The sequence below is a fragment of the Elaeis guineensis genome, chromosome 5, assembly GCF_000442705.2.
Source record: "Elaeis guineensis isolate ETL-2024a chromosome 5, EG11, whole genome shotgun sequence".
In the NCBI taxonomy this organism is placed as follows: Eukaryota; Viridiplantae; Streptophyta; class Magnoliopsida; order Arecales; family Arecaceae; genus Elaeis; species Elaeis guineensis.
The window spans coordinates 103,339,021-103,365,125 of record NC_025997.2 but is presented as its reverse complement, the minus strand read 5'-3'; the positions used below and the strand labels follow the sequence as shown (position 1 = coordinate 103,365,125).

General features: G+C 37.8%; 1 protein-coding gene across 1 annotated transcript in view; it reads left to right on the top strand.

Annotated features, from left to right (window-relative positions):
• The window catches only part of LOC105035790 (G-type lectin S-receptor-like serine/threonine-protein kinase B120), a 172,390-nt gene that overhangs the window by 66,170 nt on the left and 80,115 nt on the right, over window positions 1-26,105 (top strand). The window lies entirely within an intron of this gene.

The following is a 26,105-nucleotide window of genomic DNA, read 5'->3' as shown; positions in this document are numbered from 1 at the left end:
CAAATGGTATCAGAGCATGGTTCTAGAATATGATATACATATGCATGCATAGATTAAGGTGTAATCTATAAGTTTAAATTTGAAATTCAAATTTTAAAATTCAAAATTCAAAAAAAAATTTGAAATTTAAAATTTGAAATTTGTTAGAAGTTTCAAATTTGAAATTCAAAATTTGAAATTTGGTTGAAATCTCAAATTTAAAATTTGAAATTTGAAATTCGAAAATTAAATTTGAAATTCAAAATTCAAAATTTAAAATTCAAAGATTGGAAATTCAAAATTTAAAATTTGGTTGAAATCTCAAATTTAAAATTTAAAATTTGAAATTTAAAATTTGAAATTCAAAATTTAAATTTTGAAATTGGTATATTTAAATATACTTGATCTAAGTAGCAAGTAATCTAATTGGGTTGGTTGCCATGGCCGTCCGGTCATAGGAGAAAGTAGGGTTTAAAGGCCCTCTCTTCCTATTCGATGGGATCTCCTATGGCGGTAGGGGTGCCGATGTAATTATATCCCATACCGATGAAGCAGCGAAAGGACTTAATTAAGAAATTTATCATGAATGTGTTAGATTAGATCTAAAAAAAATAAAAAAAAAAAATTCATGATTTATTTTGAGTTATTTTCTGTTATGAAGTGAGCAATGAGATTGCTGTTTATGAAATGTGCTGATCCGTTTGTGAAATGAGTCAACACATTTGGTGAATAGAAAATAAAATCTTTCAAAATTTGAAAATTTATTTTTGAAATGCCAAACCCTGACCCATCAGCCCAAGTACTTAATTAAAAGAATTAAGTGTTGTCTAGTAGGTCTAGAATTGTGAATTAAGACCTAAGACAATTGCATAAACTTGTAGGTCAATGGGTTAGATGAATTAGGTCCATAATTGGGTTAGACCTAAGGTTAGCTTAAAAAATGGACTAAATGGAGTAATTGGTCAAATCTAATCAAAAGTTGAATTAGATTAGGTCAAGGATACTCTAGACTCAACTTCAATAGTTGTAGTTGAATGGGTCCATGTCTTTAACTAGACCAAGATGGACTTAATTCATGGCTACGCGGTGGAGCCCTATTTACTAAGTTGATCAAAATTAAAACTAATGAACCGGTTGGTGTCTAAGGTAAGTTTCGTAGTTTTGACCAGTGGTTTTTAAGCGGGAGCTACTCGCATTGATTCGATCATTGACGAGTTAATGGCAAATCCCCACCACTGATCTCACTTACCTGGCCAATCTGGTAAGTTAGATTTTGATTAGATCACTTGGTGATTAGAGCTCACCCATGTCATTAGGTAAATCAGTGTGACTGATTTAGGTGCTCCTAATGCCAGCTTTAATTAAATCTTTTTTTAATCTGACTTGGTGAAGTCAGTGGGAGGATTGAAATTGGCTGGATGATTTCTTCTCTACTATTCTTTAATAAAATTCTCAAAATTATTAGGTCCCTAAAATGATTAAGTTATAATGATAACTAAGTCATAGCCTCCCATTAAGTGAGTGATAATGAGTCCATTAGTTCAATGATCATTGGAGGCCCAAAGGCTTGGTGCTCATTGGCTAATGGAATTATTATTCATAATATGATAATTTGATTGAGTCTTTCTGATGGTGGTTAGGTTGGCCGGCCAAAGTCGGGCCTGATCATTTATTGGTCTGATTCACTAAATTAAGTCATGTTAATGGTTGGACCTAACCAGATCTTTTTAGTGGAGGCCAAAGCCTACTGATTAGGTTCTGGGGCAAAATCAATTACTAGAAGTTGTTTAGAGAAACAACTGGTTAAGAACCTACCCATAGATGCACATGGGTTGACCAACCAAAGTTGGGCTCGTGTGTAGTCTGTGTGGATTCTAGTACCCATTAAGGAATTAAAGTAATTCTTCAAATTGGAGGATGAGGCTACCAGTTCATAAAAATATTGGGAAAAACTTTAGACTAAAGTCCAAGTCTTTAGTATTAATTTATGTACTAATAGAGGTCTCGTTTTCCTTTATGCAGCTATGGCCACTACCCTGTCGCTCTGGTCATTATTAGATAATGACAAGCTCATGGGACCCAATTTTGATAGCTGGTATCGAAAATTAAAAATCATCCTTAAGCATGAGCGGATCCTTTATGTAGTAACGGATCCAACACCTGAGGAGCCAGCTCCGAATGCTAGTAAGACGATCTGAGACACTTACTTGAAGTGGCTCAATGACCGCACCACCGTTTGATGTATTATGCTGGCAGCAATGAATGATGAGTTCAGCCGAAGGTTTGAGAATGCCCAGCCACAGGAGATGCTTCAAATGTTGAACGACTCCTTTGGCACGCCTGACGACGTTGAAAGGCACAAAACTAGTTGTGCCATTTTCAATGCTCGGATGAGGGATGGGGCCTCAGTCACTGATCATGTACTATACATGATCGAGATGATTGAGTGCCTAAGCAAATTGGGCTTTCCTCTGCACGAGTAGCTCGGTAAGGATGCGATCCTTAATTCCTTGCCCAAGTCCTTCCTCCTATTCCTTACTCATTTTCGAATGACAAAGCCTGCAGTAAACTACCACGGATTGTTGGGGTTGCTGCAGAACTTTGAGAAGGATCACCAACTCCATAAGGAGTCGGTGAATGTAGTGGGAGGGTCTTCTTCTCGTCGTCAACCCTTTGGGAAGGGGAAGAAGAACAAGAAGAAGAAAAATAAGAAGGTGCAATCTCATGCTAGGACAGTAGCACAGGGTCAGACCAAAAAGCGCAAGCACGATCAGAGCCAGGCGGAGTGCTTCTTCTGCAAGAAGCAGGGGCATTGGAAGAGGAACTGTCCTCAATACATTGCCTCCCTGGACCCGAACAGGCCAAAGAAGAAGCAAGGTAATTATATAATAACTCCTTGCAACTTTTTGATTTGTGATACTACTGCCTGGGTATTGGATACCGGAAGCTCTTATCATATTTGTAATTCGATGCAGGGTCTGCAGATCAGTAGGAGATTTGATGAAGGCGAGAGGTTCCTGAACGTTGGAGATAGAAGCAAAGTTCCAGTTCTAGCTTTAGGAATCATGAGTCTTGTAATCAATTCTCGTAATGTAATTCTGAGTGAATGTCACTATTGTCCAAGTTTTTTATTAAATATTATTTCTGTAGGCCTTTTGGCCATGTACGGTTATGATTTTTTAATAAAAAGAAATATTTGCAATATCATTTTGAATGGTGTTATAATATTTGTTGGATAATTAAATAATGAAATTTACTTACTATCACAGCCTGTTAATGTGGTTCAAAACTTTGGTAAACGCTCTAGAATAGATAATATGTCAGAAGTCTACCTTTGGCACTGTAGGCTAGGTCATATCAATAAGAACAGGATAAACAGGTTGGCTCAAGAAGGAATTCTTGAAGTTAGTGATTGTGAATCACTTCCAACCTGTGAGTCCTGTCTTCTTGGGAAGATGACCAAGTCACCTTTTACTGGAAAAGGTGAGCGAGCCAGTGAACTCTTAGGTCTGGTACATTCTGATGTATGTGGACCCATGAGTTCAAGTGCAAGAGGTGGATTTTTCTACTTCATAACCTTCACAGACGACCTATCTAGGTATGGGTATGTCTATTTAATGAAGCATAAGTCAGAATCATTTGAAATGTTCAAACTATTCCGAAATGAGGTAGAAAAATAAACTGGAAAGTGTATTAAAACTCTTCGATCTGATCGAGGAGGTGAATACCTTTCCAATGAGTTTCTGACGTATCTAGGGGAGAATGGGATTCTCTCTCAGTGGACTCCTCCTGGAACACCACAGCATAATGGTGTGTCTGAAAGGAGGAATCGGACCCTGTTAGACATGGTTCGATCTATGATGGGGTTTGCTGGTCAGTCGATCTCCCTCTAGGGATATGCACTCGAATCGGCTTGTTACCTTCTAAATAGAGTTCCGAGTATGTCTGTAGCCAAAACACCATATGAGATATGGATAGGACGTAAGCCAATACTCTCGCACCTTAGGGTTTGGGGGTGTCCGGCTTATGTTAAACGTTTAATTACAGACAAGCTTGGACCTAAGTCTGACAAGTGTAATTTTATTGGGTACCCAAAAGAGACCAAAGGGTATTATTTCTACCTTGCTGATGAGCAAAAGGTGTTTGTCAGCCTTAAGATAATTTTTTTAGAAAAAGAGTTTCTTAGTGAAAAAACTGTTGCCTCTAACGTCGAACTTGATGAAGTTCGACAGGTGGAAAAATTGACACATGTTACTGAACCTGAATCGGATTTGATTAGATCAGATCCGGAGCTCATTAATTATGCACCCTTAAGGCAGTCTGGTAGAGTACCACATCAACCAGACAGATACTATGGTTTCTTGGTCCGGGATGGTGATCCTGTCGAACTTGATGAAAACGATGAGGATCCGATCACCTACATGGATGCAATGCAGAGACTTGACTCTGAAAAATGGCTAGAGGCCATGAAATCCAAAATGGAGTCCATGAAGGTCAACGATGTGTGGACATTGGTTGACCCACCCGAAGGAGTAAAACCCATAGGGTGTAAGTGGGTCTTCAAAAGGAAGAGGGGCACAGACAGAAAGGTGGAGACCTATAAAGCTCGTCTAGTTGCCAAGGGATATCGTCAACGTTATGGTATAGAATATGACGAGACATTTTCTCCTGTGGCAATGCTCAAATCCATTCGGATTATGCTTGCGATAGCTGCCCATCTGGACTATGAAATCTGGCAGATGGATGTGAAGACAACTTTCCTAAATGGAGAGCTGGACGAAGAGGTGTATATGATACAACCTGAAGGGTTCACATTCACAGATGAGTCTAAGGTGTGCAAGCTACAGAAGTCCATTTATGGACTTAAGCAGGCATCTCGGAGTTGGAACATACGTTTTGATAGGACGATCAAAACGTATGGCTTCGTTAAGAACGGAGAAGAGCCCTGCATTTATAAGTGGACTAATGGTCCAGTAGTAGTATTTGTTGTATTGTATGTGGATGACATTCTCTTAATCGGGAATGATGTCTCTGCATTACAGGGAATAAAGATTTGGCTATCGTCACAGTTCTCCATGAAGGATCTGGGAGAAGCTTCCTACATCCTAGGGATGAGGATCTATAGGGATAGATCCAAAAAGTTGCTTGGCTTATCTCAGTCCACGTACATTGATACTATGCTGAAAAGATTCAGCATGAAAAATTCTAAGAAAGGCTATCTACCGATAGGCCATGAAAATTCTCTCTCGAAGAGGGATTGTCCGACAACACCTCAAGAGAGAGAGCGTATGGGTAGGATTCCATATGCTTCGACAGTGGGATCTATCATGTACGCCATGACATGTACACAACCAGATGTGGCATACTCACTAGGGGTAGTGAGTAGATACCAATCTGATCCAGGAGAGAATCACTGGAAGGTTGTTAAAACCATCCTGAAGTATTTAAGAAATACTATGGACCAGTGGCTTATATATGGTGAATCGGACTTGAGACTTATAGGGTTTACAGACTCTAGTTTCCAGTCTGATCGCGATGATAGCAAGAGTGTGTCAGAATTTATTTTTACCCTTAATGGTGGGGCTGTCTGCTGGAAGAGTTTCAAGCAGCACACTGTGGCTGATTCAGTATGCGAGGTGGAGTATATTGCTACATCAGATGCTGCCAAAGAAGCGGTGTGGCTGAGGAAATTCATCACCGAGCTCGGAGTAGCACCCTCCCTTGTTGGTCCAGTTCTGCTCTACTGCGACAGCTCTGGAGTCATTGCTCAGGCGAAGGAACCAAAGGCACAACAGCGGACGAAGCATATTCTGCGCCGCTACCATCTCATCTGGGAGATCATGGATCGAGGTGATGTCGACCTTCAGAAGATCGACGGAAAGGAGAACCTGGCCGACCCATTCACTAAAGCCATTACGGTGAAGGAGTTCAACGACTACAAGTCGAAGATGGGTATTAGATACTGCACCGATAGGCTTTAGGCCAAGTGGAAGATTGTTGGGAATAGTATCCCAAAGCTAATCGTCAGCCTGTTGACGGTTGTGCTCCTTTTGTATTAGTACATGAATTATAAATAAATAAAAGTTATTTTGATATTTTTTCATCACAAATATTTCATCTTCTAATGAACTCCTGTGTTGTGGTGAAGTCCTTAGGACTATTTAGACTCGACAAAGGAGGATTTGTCGCTTAGTCCTTAAACATGTTCGTGACCAAATGATACGTTGTTACCAAGGATGACAACGTTTATCGAGCATAGATCGTTGTGTGCCATATGGGTTGGTTGTCCTCATAACCAAAGAGTGTGGAGACACTCCTATGGCATACAGGTGAGATGTAATGGTACATCTGTACTGAACGTGACCAACTCCGGAGCTATTTCTGCTGTCAAGATTTGCTCCGATGGGATATGGATATAAATGTCCCTCCGACCTGAGACCGCCACGGTGACTTGCAAGCAACTCACTGCACTTAGGCACTGGACTACCTGAATTTCTAATTCAATGACGGAAGGCTGCTGGGTGTAGTCAAGTACTTGACTTGTCGGTGCGTGTGTCAAGATGGGATTGACCACTCCAGTTTAGGAGCTGTGTACAGTCGTCTTTCAATTTAGCAAAATCTTGGCCAGGGTAGTCCTAGTGAGGAGTCACAGGACTAATTGAGTTGAGCACGATTCGGATGATATCATTAGGGTTGACAGTTTAACCCTGAGTCGTTCTAAACACAGGGGTCAAAAGGGATGAATTATACGGTAACCATATTCACGTAGGTTCTGAATGTTGCGATTGTGATTATTCGACCTATCCGATCATCGGGTACCATTGCTAGATGGTCACTTCGATTAGTACAGGAATTGGTTTCTGTGCTACCGGCTTAGGTTCGAACCTGCGGGGTCACACACATTAGTGGTTTCTTTCTGATCAGATAGCTGATTATGAGTCTTATGTGTCTGGGACTCTATGATTAAGAATTAGGATTTTCTGATCATGAGTTCCACACATTTTGGGTATCGGGGTCAAAATTTTGAATTTTAAATTTTGAATTTGAAATTTGAACTCTTTGATCATGGTTTCATATCGATGGTCTCTGATGCCTGATTGCCCATCGGATTTGGACTCAATATTTATGAGAGGTTTAATTAGTGATTTGATCACTAATTAACTCAATTTGATTGAGTAATTATTTTTGGATCAAGTCCAATTGAATTGGATTCAGTTTGATTGACCCGATTAGGTTAAATGTTGACCTAATCGCTAAGGTGGTTTAGTCCCTGATTTGATCAGGGGTTAAGTTTAGTTAATTCCTAATTTGATTAGGATTTTATTGAGCCTAATTAAACCTAATTAAGTTGAATTTAATTTATTCTAATTGTGCTTAACCTATTTAGATTAGGTTGGCTCAATTAGGTTCAAACCACCTTGACTTTTCTCCCTGCGCCACCTCACTTCTTCTGTGCATATTTAAATTCATGAGAAGCAACTTCTCATGAATTTTCTCCACACAGAAGCCATCCCATGCCCACCCTTGTGCACCAAATATCTGGATAAAAATAAGTTGGTTGGCCATTCAAATTCAAAAGAAAGTTTGAATTTGAATGAGCAACCAACTAATCCATGCGCCATGGTCTTATCTTGTGCGCCCCATATTTTATATGAGAAAATGTTTTTCGTGTAAACTCTCCATGCACAAATCAACTCACGCCCCTTATCTTCTCACACACAAGTGGATAGGGATGAGTTGGTTTTGCATTTGAATTCAAATTTGATTTGAATTCAAATGTGCAACCACTTATCTTTATCCTCTCATGCGGATAAGACACGTTCGACGTTGTTTCAAAAAGAAGAGAAAGGTGGGACATGTGTAGAAATTTTATGAGAGAAACTTTGGGGCATGAGGAAAGTTTGTGCATAAGGTGAAGGTCCAAAACCTTTCGAGAAAAAAAGAAAGAAAAGAAAGAAAATTGAGCGCAGGGTTTCTAGTGTGTACCCTAGGGTTTCTACCTAGGGTTTGGGAAGTGAGATTGGTGTGCCACGAGTGTCGTGAGTCCACCAAATTTCAGGGAGAGATCCATCAGCCTCTCAAGCAACCGTGCAAATGATCCAGAGCATTCAAGGAGTCAGCACATATTGATCGAAGGAGTTCGATCAACATCTACCATCAAAAACGTGAAATCACGAACTAGCATTCGTGAGGAGCTGATCAGACGGGAGCTTCGTGTGGATGATCCGCAGAGATCAGACATTTGTGTGGCTGTGACATGATAATCAGAGCCCCCTGACGGTGATCATATTACGGTGATCGACTACCCACAAAAAGTGATGTGTTCTGAACATAGTACTGTAAAAGGTTTACTGATTCAAATTTGAATTTCAAATTTAAATGCATGATGTTGTATCATATTTAGATCCTAGTGTAGGGTTAATTAGTATTAATTAATGAGATTAATTAATAATTCTACTGTAAAATAGTAATTTTAAAAAAGATTTAAAATTACCATTTTGCCCCTGCACTAAATTTTCGCTACAGGGCGCCCCTTAACTTGCCATGTTTGGATAAGCCTGACTAGGTATTTGACCTAGACAAGGACTCTATCATATCTCTCTATATAAGATGATTTTCTTCATGAAATTTTTGAAAAAGATAGAGATTTGAGAGACCTTTGGGCCGTCCAAAAATCAAAGAGAAAAACCTTTGGGTCGTGGAGATATAAAAAACACAAGTTAGGATGTCTAGAGAGAGAAATGAGGAGAAGAAGAGGGTCTTCTTCTAGGGTTGTTTGTTTTCATATCTTTCCTCCCTCCATCTTGAGTTTCCTGAGAGCATCTCAGATCTGAAACTCCTCCTTCTACTTTTTATCTTTGGAAGAGTCCAAATCAAGAAGAAGGAGGCACCTGATCAACCATTAAAGAAGGATCAGCGCAGTACTAGCATACTGTGCTGATTTCCTGAAGCAGGACTTCTGATCGAGATTCATGGGCTCGTGTGGACGACTCCTAGAGGCTGGACGCATGTGCGGCTTGCAACATCATCCTCAAGCTCGGATCAGTGAGGTTAGAACGTCTAACTTGCAAGGTAATAGATCTGATCTATTGTTTAATACATACATTAGATGTAGTATAGAAACATGTTGATATGATCAACATGTAGTTCATGCTATATTTATATATTTTAATTTTTGATTTAATGCTATGTAATAATCATGTAATAGAATCTTAGATCTAGGGATTCTCTAATTTTAGAAAATTATTTTGATTTATTTTAGTCTTTCGTTGTATGATCTTGAAAAAGTTTCAAGATCTAACCCTGAAACCCTAGATCTGGTTCCTACAATATGCCATTAACTCGTCAGAGATCGAATCAATGCTAGTAGCTCCCACTTAAGAACCACTGGTCAAACTGTCGAACTTACCTTAGACACCAACCGATTCATTAGTGTTAATTTGATCAACTTAGTAAATAGGGTTCCACCACGTAGCCATGAATTAAGTCCATCTTGGTCTAGTTAAAGACATGGACCCATTCAACTACAACTATTGGAGTTGAGTCTAGAATGTCCTTGACCTAATCTAATTCAACTTTTGATTAGATTTGATCAATTACTCTAATTTAGTCCATTTCTTTAAGCTAACCTTATGTCTAACCCAATTATGGACCTAATCCATCTAACCCATTGACCCACAAGCTTATGTAATTATTTTAGGTCTTAATTCACAATTCTAGACCAACTTGACAACACTTAATTCTTTTAATTAAGTATTTGGGCTGATGGGTCAGGGTTTGGCATTTTGAAAATAATTTTCAAATTTGAAAGGTTTTATTTTCTGTTCACCAAATATGTTGACTCATTTCACAAATAGATCAGCACATTTCATAAATAGTAATCCTATTGCTAATTTCATAACAGAAAATAACTCAATCAAAATAAATCATGAATATTTTTTTAGATCTAATCTAACACATTCATGATAAATTTTACAATGGAATCTTTACAATTAAGTCCTTTCGCTGCTTCATCTGTATGGGATATAATTGCAGCGACATTCTTACCGCCATAGGAGAACCCCATCGAATGGGAGAAGAGGACCTTTAAACCCTACTTTTCTCCTATGATCGGACGACCATGGCAACCAACCTAATTAAATTACTTGCTACTTGGATCAAGTATATCTAAATATACCAATTTCAACATTTAAATTTCAAATTTTAAATTTTAAATTTTAAATTTTGAATTTTAAATTTCAAACAAATTTCAAATTTCAAAGTTTTGAATTTTAAATTTTGAATTTTAAATTTTAAATTTTAAATTTGAAATTTCAACCAAATTTTAAATTTCAAATTTTTGAATTTTGAATTTCAAATTTCAAATTTCAAAATTTAAATTTTAAATTTTAAATTTTGAACAACTTTCAAAATTCAAATTTTAAATTTTGAATTTCAAATTTTAAATTTAAACTTTTAGATTACTACTTAATCTACGCATGCAAATATATATATCATATCTTAGAACCTGGCTCTGATACCATTTGAAGTGAAATTTGAGTGCAGGGATAAAATGATAATTTTAAAACTTTTCAAAATCATTATTTTATAGTAAAAATTATTAATTAATCTAATTAATTAACATATATTTTTTCTACACTAGAATCTAAATATGATATATAGCATGCATGCATTTAAATTTAAAATTCAAATTTGAACAGTAAATAATTTACTGCTATGTGTTCAGAACACATTACCTTTGTGCGAGTAGTCGATCGCCGCAATCTGATCACCGTTGAGAGAATTTGATCATCACAATACAGCCACACAATATGTCTAACCTCTGCGGATCGTCCACACAAAGCTTCCAGTCTGATCGGCTCCTCACGAGTGCTAGCTCGTTGTAGAGCCCTTTCGACGGTCGATGCTGATCGAACTCCTTCGATCGATGTCTGTCGATTTCTTGGATACTCTGGATCATCAAAAAATATGCTTGAGAGGTTGATGATGCTCTCCCTTAAATTTGGTGGGCTCACGACACTCGTAGCTCACTTTCTCACTTCCCAAACCCCAGGCTGAAACCCTAGGGTGCTCACAGAAGACCCTACGCCCACTCTCTTTCTTTCTTTTCTCTCAGAATGTTTTGAATTTTTTAAAAATATGCAGAAACCTTCCTCACACCCTCTTTTCTTTTTTAGATCAGATTATACACACGCCCTACCTTTATCCTCTTTTTAAAACAATGCAAGACGTGTCTTATCCGCGTGAGAGGATAAAGATAAGTGGTTGCACATTTGAATTCAAATCGAATTTGAATTCAAATGCAAACCAACTCATCCCTATCCACTTGGGCATGAGAAGAGAAGGGGTGTGGCTTCATTTGTGCATGGAGAAAATTCATGAGAAACTCTTTCTCGTGTATGATAAGTGGCACACAAGATGGATAAGCATGAAGGCGCAAGGGATAAGTTATCCATTCAAATTCAAACATCCTTTGAATTTGAATGGCTAACAAATCAAGTTTATCCAAAAATTAGCGCACAAGAGTGGGTGTGAGATGCCTTTTACATGAGAGAAAATTCATGAGAAGTTGCTTCTCGTGAATTCAAATGGGCGCTGAAGAAGTGAGGTGGCGCAGGGAGAAATATCAAGGTGGTTTGAACCTAATTGAGCCAACCTAATCAAAATAGGTTAAGCACAATTAGATAAAATTAAACCTAACTTAATTAGGCTTAATTAGGCTCAATAAAATTTTAATCAAATCAAAAATTGACTAAGCCCAACCCCTGATCAAATCAGGGATCAAACCACTTCGATGATTAGGTCAACACTTAACCTAATCGGGTCTAACTCAACTGAATCCAATTCAATTGGACTTGATCCAAAAATAATTACTCAATCAAATTAAGTTAATTAGTGATCAAATTACTAATTAAACCTCTCATAAATATTGAGTCTAAATCTGATGGACAATCGGCTATCAAAGTCCATCAATATGAAACCTTGATCGAAGAGTCCCAAACCAGTGGGACTCTTGACCCCGGTACCCAAAATGTGTGGAACTCGTGATCAGAGAATCCTGATTCTTGATCACAGAGTTCCAGACACGTAGGACTCATAGTCCATAAGCATTAGGACTCTTCATCAGCCATCAGATCAGATAGGAACTTCTAATGTGTGTGACCCCGCAGGTTCGAACCTAAGCCGGTAGCACAGGAACCAATTTCTGTACTAATCGAAGTGACTATCTAGCAATGGTACCCAACATCCAGATAGGTCGAATAGTTGCAATCATAATATTCAGAACCTACGTGAATATGGTTACTGTATAATTCATCCCTTTTGACCCCTGTGTATAGGACGACTCAGGGTTAAACTGTCAACCCTGATTAGATCATCCGAATCATGCTCAACTCAAACAGTCCTGTGACTCCTCACTAGGACTACCCTAGCCAAGATTTTACTAAATTGAAACATGACTGTACACAGCTCCTGAACTGGAGTGGTCAATTCCATCTTGACACACGCACCGACAAGTCAAGTACTTGACTACACCCAGCAGCCTTCCATCACTGAATTAGAAATTCAGGTAGTCCAGTGCCTAAGTGTAGTGAGTTGCTTGCAAGTCACCGTGATGGTCTTAGGTCAGAGAGACAGTTATACCCATATCCCATCGGAGCAAATTTTGATAGTAGAAATAGCTCTGGAGTCGGTCATGTTCAGTGCAGATGTATCCTTACATCTCACCTGTATGCCATACCAGTGTCTCCACACTCCTTGGTTAAGAGGACAACCAACCCATATGGCACATAACGACCTATGCTTGATAAATATTATTGTCCTTGGTAACAACATATCATTTGGTCGCGAACAGATTTAAGGATTAAATGACAAATCCTCTTTTATCGAGTCTAAATAGTCCTAAGGACTTCACCACAATACAGGAGTTCATTAGAAGATGAAATAATTTATGATGAAAATACCAAAATAACTTTTATTTATTTATAATTTATATACTAATACAAAAAAGAGCACAACCATCAACAGACTGATGATTATCTTTGGAACACTATTTCCAATAGATAGAATGTAGGAGTACGTTCGCATCGAATGTGATCATGTGTCAAGCACTCTATTGTCAAGAGTAGCTTGTGAAGGGTATTGGTATAAGTGTTTCTCCGACCTGAGACCACCACGGTGACTTGTAAGCAACTCATTATACTTTAGTACCAGACTATCTGAGTTTCTAACTTAGTGACGGAAGGATACTAGGTGTAGTCAAGTACTTATCAAGTCAGTGTGTGAGTCAAGATGGAATTGACCCCTTTGAATTGGTAGGAGATATGCATCAGTATATTTCAATTTAGCAAAATCTTGATCAAGATAATCCATGAGATAGATTTGAAAAGTTGAAATACAATGTAGTCAACTTAATTAGGGTTGCAGTTAAACCCTAAGTCACTTTGAGCATTTGGATCAAAGAGATGAATTATACGATAACCATACGCCAGTAGGTTCTAGAAAGCTGCTTTGCAACACTTTAATCTATCCGGTCATCGGGTCATCATTGCTAGATGATTACATTGATTGGTATAGTAAGTTATTTCTATTCTACTGACATAGGTTTGAACTTATGAGGTCACACGTATTAGAAGATTTGGTTAGATCTGATGGCTGAAAAGTCCAATTAGATTGTGACTCTGGTGAAGAGTCCTACTTGGACTAGGACTCTGTGGGAGAGTCCCATTGAGACTGAGACTCTACTATTTTTAGAGAATTAATTAATAATTAGATTACTAATTGACTCAATTTGATTGAGTAAAGAGCTTTGGAATAAGTCTAGTTGAATTAGATTCAGTTCGACTCAGATTGGGATTGATATGATCAAATCCGATTACAAGAGAAATTTGATCCTGATTTGATCAGGATTTGGACTCAGCTAATTTTTAATTGGATTAAAAATTTGATGAGATATTTAAATTTTTAATTAGGTTAGATTCATTTCTATCAGTGATTTTAATTTAAATTTGATTTAGATTAGAATTGAATTAGAAATGAAGAGTCCAAGCCAGGCTAGGACTCTATCCTTATCTTTTGCACCATATCTGGATTCATGCCAATTTCTCCATGCCTAATTGAATTTGGATTGTGATTTTTGGCATCATGAGAGAGAATCCAACAAAGGTGGTTGGCATAGCTGATGAGTCATAATATTATCTCTTGCCTAATTTGAATGCGATCTGAATTAGAGATAAGATGCAAACTAGAAAATTTTTTTTTCGTATATGGTATATTGTTGGAGTCATATTATTTTTTTTATTTTTTTAAGAAATATTTTGATGTGTGAGACTCCAAATTTCTTCTCCATATTTTATTTATTTTTTTATAATTTTTTAGGATGCCAAAAAAGGATTTTGGCATTGATTCATGGCGTCCTTTCTTGAAAAGTCCTAATTCCTAGTCTATAAAAAGGGGACCCCTCTCTTGGACATCCAAGGATCAATTCTCTTGTAGATTTTTTATTTTTAGAGCTTCTTCTCCTCTTCCTCTCTTCCTCCTCTAGATCTTCTATCACTTTGGAGTGTCCAAGATGCTTGTAGAAGAAAGAAGAGGTCAACTATCGAAGTTGTTCACAGACTAGCATCTTCGAGCCCCTGATCTATGCCAGTCTTCATGTGGATTTTCTTATAGAGGCCAGATGACTTTGTGTGGCTGTGAGTGACCTGAAGAACACCCTCTCCAACCATTGGATCAGAAGACATCAATATCAAAATTTATTTGGTAATGATCTCTAACTTATTTTGATTTCTATGGTAGATCTAATAGTTAGATCTAAAATTTCAGCATCGATGAGATTGATGTGATTTTTATTTTTAAATTTAAAGTATATATTTTTTATATCAAAGATTTTGATATGATAGTCTAAGATTAGATTTTATACATATGATTAAAATTAAATTATTTAATCTATTATTTTTACTATATAAAATTTTTTAATTGCATGTACTGCACTACCACAAATTTCTTTCAATTGATATTAGAGCCAGATTGTTTTGATATGAATTTATATGACTTTAGATCTGATTTTTATTATTAGATCTAATTATTTATGATTTAGATTAGATTTAAATTTATTTATTTTAAGATCTGATTATTATTTATTTAAATTAGATATTCTGAGTAGCAAAGTACTCGGATTGGGTAATCATCAGGCTGTCCGATCATAGGAGCAAGTAAAGTTTCATGATCCTCTCCTTCCATTCAATGGGGTGCTCTTCATGGTGTGTAGGGGTGCCACTGTGAGGTCCCATAAAGTAGAAAGTAAAAAGAGAAAACTTACTTTCTTGCAAGACCCTAGATCTTGAAATCCTAGGTGTTGTTGTATGTGATGCAAGTTGTGAAGATAGTTTGTTACATCTAATCTTGTTTAGTGAAAATTATTTTGATCTAAAATCATAAAAAATTTATATTTGATCCAAAAAATTTTATGACTAAAGGAAAAACTATCTTTTTCCTGTGTAGAATCTTCTAGATTTCATCAAATCTGGGGCAGAATAAATTAAAATCTTTTATCCTATGCTATTTCAGATCTAATGTCTATTAGATCTAATTTTATTATCTGATATTTAAAATCTAAAATTAAATCTAAAAGTATGAGAAATATAGACATACCTCAAGGATAATCTAATTATCCTATAGATGATCGCAGCACTGCCTGAGGTTCTGATGTAGCCATGCAAGCGCTTGGCCTCTACCAGTATCCACTCAGGTAAGATCTAGAACGTCTTCTCCTCATGATTCTATGCTCCAAAATCCAGATCAATATCTGATTTGAGACAATGTCTCCAAAGAAACTCAGGGAGGTCCGTGAAGCTCATCATGAAATGGACTATATCTAATAGGGTCCGATTCCTCCATTCTGAAATCCCGTTGAGTTGTGGCGTTTCAGGTGAAGTCCATTGAGAGACTATGCCATTGTCCTTAAGATAGTCTAGGAACTCTCGATTAAGATATTCACCTCCTCGATCTGATCGAAGAACCTTAATGGGCTTTTCTGTTTGTTTTTCTACCTCATGCCTAAATTTTTTGAACTTTTCAAAGGCTTCAGACTTGTATTTTATTAGAAACACATATCCGTACCTAGACATATCATCGGTAAAGATAATGAAGTAGACATAGTTGCCTCTAACCGGCACATCAAATGGGCCGCACATATCCGTATGTACTAGGACAAGTAGGTCTGTGGTCCTTTCTCCATGTCCCACAAAAGGGAGCTTGATCATTTTGCCTTGAAGGCATGATTCACAAACTGGATATGACTCAGAAGTCAACGAACTCAATAGTTCAAATTTCTCCAATTTGTTAACCCTATCTTCCGCTATATGATCTAGCCTTAGGTGCCACAGATACCTATCATTTAGACTATCTCTAGGCCTTTTAATTCCTATAAAATTTATATTTTTTTCGATATTAAATACAGATACATCAATATATAGCTGATAGAGACCATTAATAAAAAAATTATTTATAACTTTATTATTTTTCATAAAATATGTTACAATGGTCCTTATGAAAGCTAATCACATAGCCTTCTTGTGCTAAACATGAAACAGAAATCAAATTCCTACTTGCTGCAGGCACATAATAACAGTCTTTAAGAACTAAATCTAATCCTAACGGTAATCACAGAGGATAGGTTTTCACGGCCACAGCAGCAACTCTTGCTCCATTCCCGATACGTAGGATCATATCCCCATCTCTCAGCCTCCTTCTCTCCTCAAGATCCTGCATAGAAGTGCACAAATGAGCACTAGAACCAGAGTCAAGTACCCAATTGGATGCAGAGGAAACCATAAGATTAGATTCTATAACGAGCATACCTCTAGAAGGACCATCCTTCTTGTTTTTCAGGGTGGCCAAGTACTGAGGACAGTTTCGTTTCCAATGGCCGTCTGAATTGCAATGGAAATATTTTTTCTTTTCAGCAGTCTTCTTCTTCGGTTCCGTCTTCTTCCTTTTTTCATCCACCTTCTGCTTCTTCGCAGATTTTTTCTTCTTTCCAAAAGACTTTCTCTTGGAAGAAGTCCGCTCCACAGTAAGGACTGAGCCTTTTGAACTCTTCAAAGAAAGCTCAGCCATAACCAACATGTTCATTAACTCAGCCAAGGTACATTGCATCTTATGCATATAGAAGTTCATGATGAACTGACCATATGCATCAGACAAGGACAGAAGGATTACATCAATCTGAAAATCCTTGTCTAAGATGATACCGAGCTTCTCAAGCTCCTCAAGATCCTTGATCATTATCAAACAATGATCTTGGACTGACTGTCCATCACGCATTTTAGCCTTAAAAAGTCTTTGGTAGACTTAATACTTGGCTGCGCGACTTTGTTCACCAAACAACTCTGATAGGTGAGCCAACATTTGGTGGGTAGTCATAATGTTCTCATGCTGGCGTTGCAAGTCATCAGACATGGCACCCAACATGTAGTACCTGACTTTGTTGTCATCATTCATCCACTTTTTCAGAGATGCTCTCTGTTCAGCAGTCGAACGTGCTGGTATGGCAGGTGGATCCTGGTCCAAGACATGAGTCAATTTTTTAAAATCTAGAACAATTCTGTAGTTCCTCAATCAGTCCTTGAAATTAAGTCCAGTCAATCTGTGGGTGTCTAGTATTTTGGTCAGGGAGTTGGACACAGACATATTTCCTGTAGAGAGTCAAAAGTTTTTAGTTAGATTTTATAATCAGACTTAACCAATTTGTTTAGAGATTTTATTTTTAAACAAATTAGGTTCCCACTATTTTCTCAAATCCCTACACTTCCTAGGTAGAGATGTGAAATCTCCGTGATTAATGATTTCTAGTGGGTGGTGCGGTCTCACCGACTGGCTCATCACCTCACCTAACAGTTATTGGTGATGGGTCAACCGATGAGTGGACAACTTTTGTCCAATGATTCTCTAATCATGGTGCATCCAAAACTAGATCTCTAATTCATGAAGCTCACCGTGTCCGGAATATTACTCCAATCCTTAGTTAAGTCAGACCCACCATTTGCACGAATTAGATTCCTGATTGAGTCCCTCACCATATCCAAAATATTGAGCACAACCCATCCTCTAATCCGTAGCATCCAATGTCTAATGGACATGGTTGCATCTTTTCGGTGCAACTGAGTCACTGTAACCAGCCGAGAACAATCAACCCCGGGAAGGGCCTGCACATCCACAATGGTGAAAGACCTTAGACTTAATATTTTTTTAGAGATATTTGATTTAGGTCTCATTAAACTTGACTTGACATAGTCATAACAATTATAACTAACCTAGTGACATGAGTTAGCTCGAATTGTTAGTCACCTCAAATCAGAACTGGATCGACACATATGGCCAAGTAAGTGAGATCGGTGGAAGGGATATGCCATTAACTCGATAAGAACGCTTTCGAGTCGAATAGCTCTCAATTAAAAATTATTCGATCGTATCTGCCCAACTTACCTTAGACACCAAATTATCGAACCAGAACCAATTGGGTTAGCCTACAATCTAGGCCCTAACCATTGAGCCAAATTAGGTCTTAACTTGATCGAGTCACATATGAATGTGATTCGATCTTGATCTAGACTTAATCCTATTAGGCTAGTCAATTATTAGCTTTCATGATCCCACCTAACCAACTTTTGATTCGGTTTGATCAACCGCTAGACCTAATTGAGCTACCCAAGCTCAAACCCAATTTTATGAAAATGACTTAGATCTGAAAATTTTAATTTTAGACCTAATTTAATTTTATAAGCTTAATTTATTAATTAAATCTTGGGTTCATAAACAAAACATGTAAAATAAATCCTAAGGTTTTAGGATCTAGGGTTTTGTAGAAAAGTAAGTTTGATTTCTGATTAAGGATGAATGCGTAGCACCCCTATACGTCATAAGAACATCCCATTGAATGGAAAGAGAGGGTCTTAAACTCTACTTTGTTCTTATGACCGGATGGCCATGAGGAACACCTTAATCAAAAATATTGATTTAACTACAAAACTAGTTAGATCTAAGTTACATATCACATATATAATTTCAGATCTAACTTATATATGCTTTGCATACATCTCATGTATTAAAATCTAATCTAATTAGCTTACTTTCAGATCTGATACATCACATATAATATCTAAAAAATAAGATTTAAATTGAACTATTCAATATAAAATCTATTCTAGACAGTTACTAGAATAATTCTACAACTAGTCTAGACAGTTATTTTTTGATCTGAATATAATATTTATAATATCAAAAAATTAGAGAATAAATTAGATCTAATTTATATTTTAATCACATTAAAATATAAAACTTCAAGACTATTCATAGTTTAAACTATTCCTAGTCTAGTCATGCATCTCATACATGTTAGATCTACTTAAATTTAATTTTAAATTTTCTGATTTCAGATCCAATCACATCTGATGTGACATCTGAAATCCATCAAGCATCTCCCTCTGCTTCTCGCATGACTCAGACTCTATAGAGGTGTGGTAAGTTAGTCCCACCTCGAAGTCGTCGAGGTCTTCTTGAGGGTCTAGTAAGTTAGCCCTCTAAAAGTTTCCTTAAGGATCTCCCTCCACTTTTCGTATGACTCAAACTCTATAGGGGTCTGATAAGTTAGCTCCGGCTCAAAGTCATCGAGGTTTTTTTGAAGGTCTAAAAGTTAGCCCTTCAAAGGTTCTCTCAAGGGTCTCCCTCCACTTCTCGCATGACTCAGACTCTGCAGGGATTTGGTAAGTTAGCCCTACCTTGGAGTCATCGAGATCTTCTCGAGGGTCTGGCAAGTTAGCCCTTTGGAGATTTTCTCAAGGGTCTTCCTTCGCTTCTCGTGCGACTCGAGCTCTGCAAGGGACTGGTAAGTTAGCCGCACCTTGGAGTCATTGAGGTCTTCTTGAGGGTCTGGTAAGTTAGCCCTCCAGAGGTTCCCTCAAAGGTCTCCCTTCGCTTCTTGTGCGACTCAGGCTCTGCAGGGGTCTGGTAAATTAGCTCCACCTTGGAGTCATCGAGGTCTTCTCGAGGGTCTGGTAAGTTAGCCCTCACATTAGTTGACCGTAGTTATAATTCAGGGTCTTAGTAGAAGGAGGAGGCAGTTCTTGAAGAACTCGGTGCCCATCGCAAATTGATGGCCCTACAAATTTTATTTTCATGAAAAGTATTGTTACATTATTGACAATATATGTGGAGGTTCGTCGAGTTTCATGGCCTAAAAATTGAAGTCCCGTCAAGCTACTTTAGCCTATAAGTTCCTAGGCATACCACTTCATCCACTCGATAAGGACCTTCTCAGTTGGATGATAGCCCTCCTTCTAGCACCTGCTCAATAGACTGTGAGATTTCAGCTCACTGCAGCATCAGATCATTAGCTTGGAACTCTTTTATCTTAATCAGGGCAAAACTCTACTTCTTTTGCTTTACCGATCGACAGATTGGATCCACCCTTAGGTGATTGGATATCACATCAGAATCGATGCTGAACATGTCTGTAACAAACTAAGCAAAAAGATCCATTTTTTTGTGCAAAAGATTAATTAGCCGATATTTGGTTACCTCATCTAGATGGGAGCTGATTTTCACCATCCAACTTGGATTCTCCTTCCTCACGAGGACATCTAAAAGGTCCTCGATTGGTTGGAAGCATCCGTTAATTAGGTCTTCCCTAGCATTCAAGCCTATTGGGAGCTCAAACTAGATCTCTGTCAGGGTCGGTTGATTTTTTGCTCTCAGCTTGGTGGCAAAGCATTCATGAGCCATGGCTTGGTTGCCTTGGATCTGCCCCACTCCATGCTTGGTCAGAAACTTTATCATCAGATGGTAGCTTGAGAGGTTTGAGGATGGTGTTGTAAGCCAAGGGACTCTTCTGACTCAGACGACTCTCTAATAATCATGTAGATTTTCTCTCCGATGGATCACTCTTCTTCCACTATTTGCCCTCTGACCTACTGTCGCTCCTATCGTGCTGGCGCTTGCTGCAGCTGAGATAAAGGGAGAGGCTACTGAGGCAGAGGGGGTGGTCGCTGAACTCTCAGAGCTCGATGTTGAGGGGTCACTCTCTAGAGAAAATGATTCAGCCACCCCTATCTGACAAGCTTCTCGATCTCGTCGCGAAGTGGTGGTAGTCTTCAGTATCGTGACCATGGTCACGAAGGTAAAAGCAGTATTTATTCTGATCCTGATGGTATTCCGGCCTTGTTCTCATCAGCCGAGGCTCAGGTAACTCGGGCTCCACTTGTAACAATATCTTTCTCTGAAGAATAGTCAGGGGCATGTAGTTATTGTACTTCCCAAGAGATGATGGTTGCCGAACTCTTCTCGGAGGACTTTGGGATCAACAATTTTGACCCTCATTATTCCACCTCGGGGGTGGGGACCGGGAGCATTGGCATCTTTTCTCCTCTCACCTTGGATGGTGCTCCTTACTGGATCCCATCGTGGCTGATCTGGCAGGAGTATTATCGATAAAGATCTCTTTCATATGGGCATACTTCTCTATACGGACAAGCATATTTAGGAGATTTCGAGGATAAGTCTTAATGAATAATTTTTTTAAGTCATTCTTCAGTAGATCGCTAATTATTGCATCTATCGTGGTCGATTGGTCGAGGTTTTAGACCTCCAGGGTCACCACGTTGAATCTATTTATAAAAAAGTAGATTAATTTGTCCTCCTTTTGCTTGATGGTATGGAGGTAGTCAATCACTTCTGCTATCATTAGCTGCTGATGAAATGACCGACAAAAGATCGGTACAAGTCTTCAAAGAAATGGATAGATATCGATCTCAAACTCGAGTATCACTATCGAGTGGCCCCCTTAAGGGTTGGAGGGAATGCTCGATAGAGGATTGTATCCGATGCTCCCTAAAGAAGTATGACTACCTTGAAGGTCTCCACATGATCGATGGAGTTGGTAGTCCCATCGTAGATCTCTAGCTAAGGTAGTTTGAAGTGCAGGGAGAGTGGTTCCTGCATAATCCTTGGGGCAAAGGGTGGCTGGCTGTTATACCCTTCATAGGGTACCATCGAGGAGCCATGATTATTGAGGGCTTTTTCTATTTTCTGGCCCAACTGCTGGCCGAGCTCTTGGAATCATCTTTCAAAATCAACTTCACGAACAGTACCAGCCTCTGAGCATAGAGGAGATCGATGTCCAGAGGTTGAGTTATGGTCCGACTGTGGACTTGGAGATCATCTCCTGATCGACTGTTGGGCCCTAAGGCGACTTTGATGAGTCAACCTCCTCTTCGAACTTCAAGAAGGTGTTTGCGGCTCTAGTTGAGGTGGTGCCACCATCGAGAAAATTGTATAATGCATCGCTATAGGGGGTGAGGAGGCTATGGTGCCACTTGAAAGGGTAGAAAAAGTTCTGGATCGCTTGGATCACAGTCGTTAAATGTTGAACTTGCTGGAAGAGCTGACCGAATTGGTCAGTCGTGACTAGTGCCAGCTGGGCCGGTTGAACTGGTGGAGGGACGATCGGTTGAACCAGCAGAGAGATTTTCGGTGCTAGTGGTTGAACTTGATTGTTAGCTTGGCTGGCCACCTATCGAAAAGCGATAGCATTGGAGAGCTCCCAAAGATGTCTATTTTGGAGCCATGAATGCGAACGTAAGCCCTTCCTCTATCTGTTGCTGCTGAAATCGGTCGAGATCGAAAGATGGACATCTGGTCCTTATGTAGGGATGTTGGTATTGGAGTGACCTGCAAGACAAATCTCAAATCGGAGGTTGTGGCTCTGACGAGAATCCTCCGACGCTCCAATCAAAAAAATAGAGAACAAAATAGCAGCAACGGATTCTCTGAGAGGGATTTGATTGGACTTACCTGGATCTTCGAGGCTCTGGTTGTTTATATGGAAGGATGTCGGACAGCTGGGTTGTTAGCTATGAGATTGCACGATCCCGAGATTACTGGGCCATTGGACATACCAAACTGGGCGAGATAATTCAGCCCTTAATCGCTCCAGCAAAATTAGAGGAGATGATTACGCCAAATCTTATCTATTCAGAATGGATAGCTGTTGCGTACATTGAAGAGATAAGTCGGTTGAGCAGCTCATATATAGGTTAGACATCGGGGATGCCTCAGTTTAGCATGGAGACAGGTTCTTCAGTTCATATAGCGGTCAGCAGTCATATTGATAATCTGAGAACTTGAGATGCCTTATGATATAGCACTGATCTAAGGCACTCGCAATAATTACCGTGACAACTGATTTGGCTCGAGACTAAACTCGATTTTCAAAATCTCGTTGAAATTAAGTCTAAGCACGTGGCTCGCTTTGGATCTTACTTGAGAAGTTTCCTGCATAAACTAGAGTATCAAGTTGAAAACAAACCGAAAGAGTAGGGAGGTTGGAGATACTTTAATCATCACATCCATGCCTCTAGGGCAACTATCTTTATAATTTAAACTCCTAAACAATTAGCGAGCGGTCTGATGGTTCTCATTTCAGATTGCACATGCCATGCTCTATTGGTCAATGCTACGTGGTCTCTACTTGGGCCAATTTCTGCTTCGGAGATGCACGTCCCATGCACGCTTCTAAGAAGCTAGCACTTCAGCCACTTTTTGAGTGTCAACCAGAGGTTCAATTAATTCATGCCCGAGAAAAAAAATCCTTGAAACCTTAAAAATTTAAAAATTGTTCTCAAGAAATGAGACTCTTGGAAAACTGTCCCCGACGTGAGTCTCACCTATAATGTGATTTGTCCTTGCTTGGACCCATCCTGGTTTCCATTTTTTTTTTTCCTACCAAAAAAAAAATAATGCTCCCCGAGTTCTTGTCGCTTATGTGTCCATCCGTTTACATGCACCCAAGGTCTTTCACAATAGTCACCGTGATACTTCCCTTTCTGGCCACAACTTTAGAAAAACTTTAGATGACAAATAGCTTTCCTTCTAAATTAACTAATCCACTAGTTTAGAACCTCATACAATGATATATATTTATATTTTTTAAAAATAATATTTTTATAAATTAAAAATTTAATATAATATAAAAGATATCATGGATGATATCAAATATTCTAAATGAAAATATAAAATCAGATTATTTAAATAATATAATAATAAAAAATAATATAATTATTTTTATTTTTTGCTGATAAAGAAATAATTTTTTGAATCAATATTTTTAGCATCAGTTATTTCAGAATCCTTATCATTAAATAAAGTACAATCACTTATTTGTATCCTACGCACTTTTTTTCTTCATAGTCATATCAATTTTAGAAATTTCATCCTCATCTATTTCAATCTGCAAAAAAATTAGTTATCAATTATTAGAATAAAATATATAAATATAATCATCCATATATAAAAGAATAAAAATATATCACTCATAATAGATTTTTTTCGATTTATATATCTTATTTTCTACTTCATTGCATGCATCATTCAAAATTATTTTAAGAGCAGTATAGCTTAGTCCTCCTTATTTGAGATTGTATTCATCAACTTTAATTTTGAAGATATAATTTTTTTTATAATTTTTTTTTATTTCTAAGAGAACAATAGAATCATCATCTTTCTACATGAAGAAAAATATATGACTTGATATCATCAAATAATTTATTGAATGAATATAATATGAAATATATATTATATATATCTTATACATGTATAATTTTTTAGCTGATTTATCTATTAACCATGGAGCAACTTTATCGAAAAGAATAAAGAATGCAAATCTAGTATAATCCTTTACATGAAATTGTAATCGGTATCTAAAGAACATAAAGAGTAGAACTAAATTAAAATTTATTATAACTAACAAATGAAAAATTATAATGGACATGAGTAAGAGATATGATATTAAAATATCTAATGCATAAATTTTTATTTTTTTAATAATCTAAAGTATATATTTATCTTTTATCAGTAAAATTGAAGTATCAAATATAAAATAAATTTTAGCATTGGATATTTAGGCTGTATATTGCATCGATCACACCAAAATCTAATATCAGTATATTTTACTTTTTTTTTGACAAACTTAGCAAGTTGTATAGTACCATCCATATCTTGTTTTGACATCATTAACTAAAGTCTCACAATTAAAAATAGTCTCCTATAAATAAAAAAAAAAAAAAAAACCTATTACCTCAAGACACCGAGGAATGCTAAATGGAAAATTGAAAATAGCAGAAGCAATGTCGCCAGTGACAAATGAGATTTTGGGGCAGGGTGGCAAAGAGGGGAAAGGGACATTTTATAGATCCAAAATCTTACGGTTTTGCTATCTTACGATCTCTTCTTCTAGTTGAAAATGGAGAAGAGGAAGACTCCTATGAGAGTTTTCTTTTGCCCCTGCCTCACGTGCACAGTGCGTGGGGTTTAAAAAATCTTTTTTTTTTTTTTCTCGTTGCTTTGAGATTTATGCTATAAAAATCCAAGGATCAAAAAATTCAAAAAATATTTTTTTGCTTTATGATTATGCATGAAAAATCCTTGGTTCCAGATCTCCAAAATATTTTTTATATTATTATATTTTATAATCTGTTGCTTCATGGTTTGTGTGGAAAAAATCGAAGGGTTTGGACCTTCAAAATTTTTATGTTTTTTCTTTTGCTTTATGATTCGTATAATTTTTTATGTTTTTCGTTTGCTTTAACGGGTGCTTGCCTTTCCATAGTTGGAGATGGCTTCCCATCGTCGACCTCCCTTCGTGAACCCTCTCTTGCTGCTCTGCACGCGTGCGCAAAGTGGGATGCATTTCAAGTGATGAACGATGGCCGCTGCCCCAACTTGATGGCCCCCCTCCTCCGACAGCAATGAGGATGGATCGGTGAATGACGGCCGCTATCCCATCTATCCACATGATGTTTTCGAGATCCAGTCCGGCCTTAAAATAAAAGAAAAAAAAATTAAAATAGGGGAAGGAAGAGCAATGTAAGAATCTTAGGAAGGGAGGCTTGGAGCGGCGGAAAAAGGAAGCTTAGACGATGGCTGGGCTGGGTATTTTTTTTTCTTTTTTTTTTTTTTTCCATTCTTGGGAGTCAACTCGATGGGAGGCTTGGAGAGGCCGAACGGGGAAGCTTAGATGATGGCTGGCCTTTTGTGTTAGGTATTCCCTTTATTTTTTCATTCTCGGATCTCAA